The sequence below is a fragment of the Lathyrus oleraceus genome, chromosome 7 (genome assembly GCF_024323335.1).
Source record: "Lathyrus oleraceus cultivar Zhongwan6 chromosome 7, CAAS_Psat_ZW6_1.0, whole genome shotgun sequence".
Taxonomy (NCBI): Eukaryota; Viridiplantae; Streptophyta; class Magnoliopsida; order Fabales; family Fabaceae; genus Lathyrus; species Lathyrus oleraceus.
In genome coordinates this window covers 367,664,212-367,671,777 of record NC_066585.1, presented here as the reverse complement: position 1 = coordinate 367,671,777, position 7,566 = coordinate 367,664,212, and the positions used below count along the sequence as shown (strand labels likewise).

Sequence of the window (7,566 nt, the reverse complement as noted above, 5' to 3'; positions counted from 1 at the left end):
GCTCCCTTGAACATTGGAGGATTGTTCTTCTGGAACTCACTCAGTTGACGAGCAGCTCCCATTCCCACAACATTCGGATTTCCTCCAAGTACTCCAGCTAGCATACCCAGAGCCTCAGCAATCGCAGCATCGTCTCTACCTCTTCCCGCCATCTCTATTCTGAAAACCCAACAAGCTAAAACAATAAGTACTGATAGGGTTACACAACACCTATCCCGTACAGGGAAAACAGAATAATTACGACTCGACTCGACCAACTATGCTCTGATACCACTAATGTAACACCCTTCTAAAATACCCCAAATATTTAATTAAAATAACAACATATAAATCAGAGTAATCATGCAACTAAGGGTGTCACACATTTATTTCGCACCATTCGTCATACTATTTAGTCATGCTCATTATTTAACTCAAAACATAAAGTATTGCACAATACGCAGCGGATAGAGATCAAATCGATCATTCAAAACATGTAACATACTACATGTAAACTGGTTCAACAAACATCAACAACACAATTAAAATGTTCCCTCCCGATGTTACATCTATCAGAGCATGACCCACTAAGGAGACTACACTAGACTCCAAGCATTAGCTTCTACTCAATCACTGCTCGTTACCTGAAAAATAGTTGTAAGGGTGAGTTCCTCAATCGATATAATAAGCATTATAGAATATAATGTCATGTTAAGTAATTTAACACATTAATCACCCTAATCGTATCACACATTCAGTAACGACACATCAACTCAAATATCATACTCAATATCAACACAATTCATACTCATGCTCAATGCCAACACAACACACGTATAACATTGGAATACACCCATTCATATTATACACTACACATATATTATGCAATGAGACTCCATGCATGCGGTACCGACTATTCGTGAACATATAGTTCAACTTCACCGACCAAATCCAGGTACGGCTACCAAGCTCACCAGTCCCACTCATTTGAGACCTAGTGACTCACATCACTAATTCCTCACCATGGGAATTAGCTACCACCCCAAGGGCCATGCTATGCACGCTAATTCACCTAGCATGCAAACATCAAAAACAGTCCAAATGACTAACATCACTAATTCCTCACCATGGGAATTAGCTACCACCATAAAGGCCACATTATGCACGCTAATCACCTAGCAATGCAACATCACAACAATAATCCACAATGGACCGATGCTCACTCTCTAAGCCATAAAACAGTCCATTCGCAACATATGCATAACATACACATTCACAACATTATGCATACCATCATACATTATCAACACATGTATCAACACATCATATCATGTCAAATAATTAAACACAGTATTAGCACACTCTACTAATACCTATACTGCTCAAAACAGCGGGAAATAATCCCTACTATATCACACACCGATATAGGCAACCATCAATTAGGCACACAACATTTTAATTAACAATTTTTCCACTCTGCAACAGTGTTAACCGGTTAACGCCCTGGGTTAACCGGTTAACGCAGCACAAACACACTTTCTGGCAAAACGCAACAGTGTTAACCGGTTAACGCCCTGGGTTAACCGGTTAACGCAGACAAAACAACAGTTTTTTCACAATTTATAACAGTGTTAACCGGTTAACGCCCTGGGTTAACCGGTTAACGCAAGACAGAAAGCTGTTCCCGCGCTAACACAAAGCAGAATGCAGAATTCTCCGCATTTTCCGCCGTTGGAGGACTTCCGGACCTCCGATTCTAATTCCGTAAAAAGCTACACGTCCAGAAATTTACGACACACACCATTATCGATTCAATTACAGTTTTCACACGACTTATTCATCACAATTTCTCAGCATTCCAAATCCCAATTAGGGTCAATTCAACGGTTTATCACTACCCATTACATGCTAACCCATAATACCCATTAAACGACGATAAACCCCCCTTACCTGAGTTAATCCGGCGAATCTTTAAGCTTCAAGCTTTTCTCTTCTCCAACCTTTGCCCTTGCTCTTCCTCTTTGCCCTTTCTCCACTTTTCACTTTTCAGCCGCTTCTCTGTTTCACGTAAAAACTCTTTTTACCAAATGGGATTCTTTTTCCTTATTTCACACTTATATATTTTCCAATAATTATTATTCCAAAATAATAATAATAATAACCCAATAATTCCAATTATTTAACTAAATTAATAAATATAATATTAATTTAAATCAAATAATTATCTTATTTTTATTGGGGTGTTACATTTACCGACACCGAAGAAATAACACACGCGGGTGCTGACAGGATACCGACATCTACATGTCTGGGCAAGGCTACACACTTGCAGGGGATCTCACTAGGGATCAAGGTCACGACAGCGAGCAAACAGGAAGGAGCACCAAGAATACCGGGTTGTAGGCATGAAAACCGGTGACCGACCAAAGCGTGAATTGGTTTGTGTTCCAAAACACTCATCATCCTGAAGAGGGCTAGAAAAGCGATCTTGTTAAAGGATGGACATCTGATTCCGAACAAAGGAATACGAATCTTACTCTGATGGTGAAAATAATCAAGAGATTGACCAAAGAGTGCATGAGATATATCATCTATAGTCGTCAAAACGTAGATAATACACTTGCATGGAAGATTATCCATAACCGGATTGGTTGTTAAAGGGATAGATCGACCGACATCATCCTGAAGAGAGCGAAACCAAACTTGTTAAAGGATGGACATTCGATTCCGCAAGGAATACGAATCTTACTCAACTGGGGAGGACGACTTCGACCCAAGAGCGCATGAGATATATTATCTATAGCCGTCGAAACGTAGATAACATACTCGCATGGAAGATTATCCATAACCGGGTTGTAGGTTGTTAAATGGATAAATCGACCGACAAGAAAGGCATCGGGATACCAGGACTAGGTATGCAAAGATGACCAATCAAAAGGGAAACCACAACCATTACCAGCAAACGGTGAATGAAAGAGGACCCGCCGGGGATAAAGTTGCTTACTCGGAGCAAATATCCGAAAGATGAAAGGAATATCAATACCGCAACTGGATAATGATAACCACAAAGAGGGGATTACATCTACCGGTTAGTAGGCAGAAAACCACAGAAAAGTAACCGTCATCGACTAGGATGAGCACAAGGGTTGACTCCACAAAGGGGAGAACATGGAGTTTACATCTACTGGTTCATAGGTAGAAGACCGCAAACATAGGACTTACAACTACCGGTTCGTAGGTAGAGGCCAACAAACAATCTGGTGAGGGACAGAGTGAGAACAAAGGATTTACAACTACCGGGTAGTAGGTAGAAGACCGCAAATTCCGCTGAGGATAAGATGAGTGAGTGCCGGTTAGTGAGCAACTATTCATTTATGCCCCAGGGAGGCACGAGAGACAGTCACAAAGAAGCCAGTTTAGGATCGATCCAAAAAGGCAAACTGAATCAAGACTCATCCTAATGAGGAAAGAACTCAATAGGGAAAACCCATCCCGTTATGTGTAGGGAGGGAACGGAAACAACCGTCATCCACGAGGATGTATCTCAGTGGGGAAATGGCAGGAAAGGATAGACACTTTCTGCTTAAGGGGTTGGCTCTACATGGAGAGATCAGACACACCCATATCTGCTAGGGAGGATCTACTGGAGAGATTTGTATCAACAAATAGCAGGAGACAACCATCAACAGATACACGGCAACAGCTGCGTCATGAGTATCCGAATGCTATGATTATGCATGTATGCATGATACCTAAAAATGTATGATGAATGCTGACAAACAGACGTGCTCAACATAGAGGTCCGGGAATCAACCATCCGGTACCACTCTTCCGGAGGGAAAACCAAAGTCACCAGAGAGCCAAGAAAATCCACTGGAGACTGGGATATCAGGGAGCAACACCATCCTGCAGGGGAGGAAGGCCACCAGAGGCTTCCGGAGGGATCGTCGGTCATAACCGGAGAACAGAGTTCAGCATACAGGCGGACGCGCCATGACCACTCGTGCTGGAGATCAGAGATACCATGAAGCAACCAGATCTCTGATGCGGATAGATAGGCACTGGTGAAGCTCATCATGCCAACAACTCCACTGGGGATCTATCTGAGGACATGATGGAGTACTGGATGTCAATCCACGAAATACTGAGTCTTCCAAAGACAAGCACCCATGCAGGGGAGAGGAGAAGACTGCTCTGCTGGAGAGACGAAAGTTAAAGTCTTCAGTAAACACTCTGCTTGGGGAACTGCCCCACAAAAGTATTTCAACAGCAACCTTGCTGGGAATGCCCCACGGTAGGGCTCAAACAACCCTCTACTGGAGATGTCCCACAATAGGGATAACAGGGACTTGGAGGAAGAATGTTGCACTGTCGGGGACATGAAGATGAACAACTTCAATCAACACTGCACTGAGCAACCTCGTTGAGGAGAAACCATAAGAGGTTCTACAGGAAAAAGATACAGTTATGCTCGAGATACGAACAAATGTCTTACCTGTTGGTAATCATACCACCCTTGGGAGAGCACTGCGGATCTCCTAAGTATCCTTCCATCATTATGAATGTTCACTTTGTTTAAGAACAATTTGTAAAAAATTTGTTTATTTTGAAAACAATGATACTTTATCAATTAAACATGCAAAACATTCGTTGGGTTGAAACAAATAAGAGTGCAAATAATTGGATAAAAGCTCAAATTGATGTGATGGAATGGTAGTCTGCAAATGGCGAGACTCCATGGATCTGTACAAGTTTGAAATCGGTGATATATATTGGAGAGGGATACATTGAACATAATGACCTTTCCTCTACCATTCTGAATTTTCGATGTATTCAGAGCTTCAGTCGACAACGAATCGAGAATTCCTGACGGATGACAGATGTACGGCACAGTCTTGTCAGGATGCAGTTACTTGCCAAATCCCTAATTTTTGCCTAGATTGCCCCAGTGTGGGGTGCTCAATCTAGCGGGATGCAAATTCTTTTTTTTTTTCAATGTCTCTAACTTTTGCCTGGATCGCCCTTTCGGGTTTTCAATCCACCGAGGCGCTCCTTTTTGCCTAAGTCGCCCTTTGGGGTGTTCGACTTAGCGAGCTATTCTGCTTTTTTTTTAGGCGAAGTATTTCTTGACTGCATCGGAATTCACAGGACGAGTGAACTTCTTCATCCATTGTTGTAAGTGTCAAAGCACCGCCTGAAAAGGCTCTCTTGACAACATATGGACATTCATAGCTTGGGGTTCACTTGCCCCTGGAATCGGGCACGAAAGACAAGACTTTCTTGAGCACGAGGTCACCTTCTCGGAACACACGAGGCTTGACCTTTTTATCGAATGCTTTCTCACTCTTTGCTGATATGACTGACCATGACACATGGCAGTTGATCTCTTCCTTTCGATTGGATTCACCTGGTCGTAGTGACTCTGAATCCATTCAGCATCAGTCAACTTGGGACTTTGAGGGTGCTATTTTTCTTTTGTTTCTTTCTTTCTTTTTCTTTCTTTTGATTTGGGTTTCTTTTGATTTCTTTTGATTTTGCACCCTCCTCTTTCTTTTTTCCTTTTTTTTTTTTTGTTTTTTGTTTTTTTTTTGTAATGCCCCAGTTGGCTGTTCTGCTGATTCTCGAGATGCAGCTGAGTGATTTTCTTTTCTTGCTCAAGAGGTCGGGAAATACCGTCAGGAATCCCTTCAACATCATCTTCGTCCGCTTCGAATACAGGGAATTCAAAATTGGGAGATGACGTCGGATCACTATGTTCAATGGGTTTAAGAAACAACCTGCATAATGATTTTGAGTATAAAAAGCACTTTGAAAATCAAACAAGACAATCGTTATGCAGATGAAAAGATTGCTTTTATTCTTGTTTTTAGGGTTTTTTGTGATCACCAATTTCATGCAAAAGGCAAAAAGGGAAAACAAATGGAAAAACAAATGTTTAAACATGCTTTATTTGAATAAAAATATCATTGCACAAAATGTTGCCAACAATGTCATCACTTCTCCTTTTGGCATGGGAGAAGGGTTTTTAAACAAAGTGATTATTACTCTGACTTATGAACAACTGTAGGAACGCCCACAGTGACCCAATTGCGATAGATCCCTCCAGGGATGACAACTGTCAGAATCTCTTGCATCAGCAGCTCTTGCTTTTGGAACAACCCTATTCGTTGAAGACTTCAGAAGAAAAGCCAACGCCAGCCCGGGACTTGTTATCTTCAAGCTTGATTAACCCTGGGACCTAAGTCCTCGAAGCTCAGAATCCCTGATCTGATAAGGTCCTGCACCTTATTCTTAAACTGAAAGCAGCTTTCCACATCATGACCAGGAGCACCCGAATGATACACACAATGTTGATCAGGCCTATACCACCACCGAGGGTTGACAGGTATAGCCGGCGGGTCTCTGGGAGTAATCAAGTTCTGCTCTATCAAAGAGGGGTACAACTCTGTGTAGGACATAGGAATCGGATCAAAAATGATCTTCTTCCTCTCATTACTAGTACTGGCCTGATTACCCTTGTGAGGCTGGTAAGCCTGCTGTTGAGGACGATGTTGTTGATGCTGATATTGCTGAGTTGGTCTTCTCTGCTGTTGTTGAGTTGCTGGAATAGTCACAACAGCAGCCTGACGATACTGTCCTCTGTTCACACTCCTCCGACGGTGCACATCATTTGTTTCACTTTCTCCCCTTTTGGGTGCCCCAGAGGATGGCTTCTTAGAACCGGAAGAACTTGAAGAGCCAGGATGGCGAACCAGAGCGCGGGTTGCTCTGACATTAACAGTCTCTGCAGCAAGAGGCTGTTCACTTATTCTGATCCCCCTCAATTCATCACCCACGGCATAATCATTGACGAGAATAGTGACAGCAGCATTCTCATGAACGGGTACATCCACTGGTGAAGCACGGTGGACTGGTGGAATCACGGCTTCCAGTCTCTAGGCTAAGGCACGCAGCTCCTCTTGCCCCTGAACAACTCCTTGCATCATTGTCATGAACTGGGCCATGTTTGCCCTCATCTCGGCCAATTCTGCTTGAACCTGATCCATACTCCTCTGTTGATTCGATCTGGTTGAGTAGCGGTGCGGACGACGGTCAGCAATCCTGTCTCAGTCAGGAACCAAAGTGAGAAGTCCCTCCAAACACGTCTGTAATGCAAGAATGATATGTGCATGATATGCATGATGCGGATGCGGATGCTATTTTATCATGAATGATCCTGATAAAGGATATGCGTATGCGAGTTAACTTTTTTCGGTTTTTTCATGCATTATTATTTTTTTTGAAAATAAACATGCTATGATGCAAATGATGCGAACATGACTGGTCAGGCTGTGCGTCTCAAGGCACAGGGTCAAAGCTTCGGCTTGAACTCTGGCATCAATCAAAGTCATCTGAGACCCCAAAATCATCTGAAACCCAAAGTCAACTGATACTGTCATCTGAACCCAATCTGAGGAACCAAATCACTATCTGAGCGAGTACCCTCAAGTTCAGCCCAGGGATCCGAAATAAATGGAACCCTCTAATCAATACCAGGGTCAAACCTCTGGCGTCCAGAAATAACTGTCCATAATTCATAGTCACCAT

The 7,566-nt window shown here is 42.7% G+C and overlaps 1 long non-coding RNA gene across 1 annotated transcript; it reads right to left on the bottom strand.

Moving 5' to 3' along the window:
* Positions 1–343: 343 nt before the first annotated feature.
* LOC127107031 (uncharacterized) lies at positions 344–2,079 on the bottom strand. The gene is made up of 2 exons (XR_007795605.1): positions 1,930–2,079; positions 344–623 (listed from the first exon to the last, which is right to left on the bottom strand). It is a non-coding gene; the product is annotated as an uncharacterized LOC127107031 (long non-coding RNA).
* Positions 2,080–7,566: the final 5,487 nt, after the last annotated feature.